The 2,794-nt window shown below is 35.6% G+C and overlaps 1 non-coding gene across 1 annotated transcript; it reads right to left on the reverse strand.

Moving 5' to 3' along the window:
- Positions 1 to 200: 200 nt before the first annotated feature.
- Positions 201 to 282, reverse strand: TRNAL-AAG (transfer RNA leucine (anticodon AAG)). The gene has a single exon. It is a non-coding gene; the product is annotated as a tRNA-Leu (tRNA).
- Between the last annotated feature and the right edge of the window lie 2,512 nt (positions 283 to 2,794).

Consider the following 2,794-nt stretch of genomic DNA (forward strand, 5'->3'; position numbering starts at 1 on the left):
GAGTTCTGTCAAGATACTGGATGATGCAGAAAAAGAGTTAGGCAGTGATAATAATGACTCAAGTAATTTCCTTTCGTAATCTCTTCTTAATTTCTCAACCAACTCGGGTCTGTAAGGTAGTCCTTCTTGGCTACAGTATTCAGAACTTGCCTTCGCTACCGCGAATGATCTGTTAAACGAGAATAAATAAACAAAAACCATGGCAGCGGTGGGATTCGAACCCACGCCTCCGAAGAGACTGGTGCCTTAAACCAGCGCCTTAGACCGCTCGGCCACGCTACCCATGAAGTATTCATAGCCTGATGCTATGTAAATATATACATGTTCAGTGATAAGCGTACGTTTAGTGGTCATAGATAAGGCTACTTCATCTGGCGAAGCTCTGATGTATCGGATACTGTGATGCAAAGCGCACAAGCCATTATAATAACTCCTCTCTCTGAAATACAATCAGTAACACTCAACTAGCGGCATACTAAAGACACGGAGATGACCCTTTGCCAACTGTGGTGTTTGTATCCACCAGTTAACAAGATCTCTAGTACATGACCGCCTCCTCCTCCGCCTCCCGGCCTACACACACACACACACCTGAACCACATACATCTGTCATCCCCCTCAGCACATCTTGCCCTACCTGACCTATGTACATATGTCATCCACTTGAGCACATCTCACCCTAAGTGTCAGAATCACCTTGCAAACCCAGTGTCTTTCGCCTCTTTAATCTTCCCTAATAAGATGTAATCACCAAAGGACGTTTTTACTCCTCACTGTTCTAATTACCTGTCTGTGTTCTCTCTTAATTACTTCACGTACAGTCTCTCTTTCCATGAAATTAATTTGGACTGAACGCATCTATAATTATATGAGTTCTACTTAAACCCATCTATAATGATATGAGTTCCACTTGCATTTTCATCCGAGGAAAGCCACTCCCTCCCTTCAATCAGCTCTCTCCTCCCTAACACATTAAGTCTCCTATACCTGTGTATAATAACCTCCTCATCACCTCGCCTTCAACGTCAGGGTAAGGGCTTTGTGTACACCTTCTCTTTTATCGTACCCTCGCTTCGAACCCCTATATCTTATCTTTGTTAAGCTCTTCGAGCCCCTGTATCTTATCTTTGTTAAGCTCTTCGAACCCCTGTATCTTATCTTTGTTAAGCTCTTCGAACCCCTATATCTTATCTTTGTTAAGCTCTTCGAACCCCCAGGTATGAATGATATCTTTATTATGTTCTTACGACAGAGAGAACCCACACAATCACAATCGTCTACTGCTGCGAAAGCTGTGGTCATGAGCGGAGCCGAACTCTGGAGTTATGATCTTCAAAATCAGTCGCTTTAATCCCTCTCCCATTTCTTCTTCTCTCCCTTACGGCTACATCATTCTCCTTTGGCTGTATATTTGTTTTCTCTCAGCTAAAACACACGGCTTTCAACAAACTTCAGACGCTAACATACACAACATAGATCGACGGAGTATTTTTCTTATTTGTTCTACTATCTGGATTTCCACAAAAGATGAGGAAGGCTGAATATTCTCTTGTTAGTATAGCCTTGCAGGACGAGCTCATGTAAACAACACTAACCTCCAAGGTAAACATACATGCTATGAAAATAAATCTCACATGGAAACACCAGTGGGTTGAAAAATAAGACAATGAAGGCTTATGAGACAGACAGACTTATATCACAGCACAAGTGCCCGTCTCGAAATGGAGGATGTACTGTCTTTTGTCTCTCTTATCACTGACATGGACCTTCCCTTATGTGAGCAATAAAACGTTTAAAAATAAGACTAACAGAAACGTTTAAAAATAAGACTAACAGAAACGTTTAAAAATAAGACTGACAGAAACGTTTAAAAATAAGACTGACAGAAACGTTTAAAAATAAGAGTAATAAAACGTTTAAAAATAAGACTAACAGAAACGTTTAAAAATAAGACTGACAGAAACGTTTAAAAATAAGACTGACAGAAACGTTTAAAAATAAGACTGACAGAAACGTTTAAAAATAAGACTAACAGAAACGTTTAAAAATAAGACTGACAGAAACGTTTAAAAATAAGACTGACAGAAACGTTTAAAAATAAGACTGACAGAAACGTTTAAAAATAAGAGTAATAAAACGTTTAAAAATAAGACTAACAGAAACGTTTAAAAATAAGACTGACAGAAACGTTTAAAAATAAGACTGACAGAAACGTTTAAAAATAAGACTAACAGAAACGTTTAAAAATAAGAGTAATAAAACGTTTAAAAATAAGACTAACAGAAACGTTTAAAAATAAGAGTAATAAAACGTTTAAAAATAAGACTAACAGAAACGTTTAAAAATAAGAGTAATAAAACGTTTAAAAATAAGAGTAATAAAACGTTTAAAAATAAGACTAACAGAAACGTTTAAAAATAAGAGTAATAAAACGTTTAAAAATAAGACTGACAGAAACGTTTAAAAATAAGAGTAATAAAACGTTTAAAAATAAGACTGACAGAAACGTTTAAAAATAAGACTGACAGAAACGTTTAAAAATAAGACTGACAGAAACGTTTAAAAATAAGAGTAATAAAACGTTTAAAAATAAGACTAACAGAAACGTTTAAAAATAAGAGTAATAAAACGTTTAAAAATAAGACTGACAGAAACGTTTAAAAATAAGACTGACAGAAACGTTTAAAAATAAGAGTAATAAAACGTTTAAAAATAAGAGTAATAAAACGTTTAAAAATAAGACTAACAGAAACGTTTAAAAATAAGACTAACAGAAACGTTTAAAAATAAGACT

Source organism: Panulirus ornatus, chromosome 9 (genome assembly GCF_036320965.1).
Source record: "Panulirus ornatus isolate Po-2019 chromosome 9, ASM3632096v1, whole genome shotgun sequence".
Taxonomy (NCBI): Eukaryota; Metazoa; Arthropoda; class Malacostraca; order Decapoda; family Palinuridae; genus Panulirus; species Panulirus ornatus.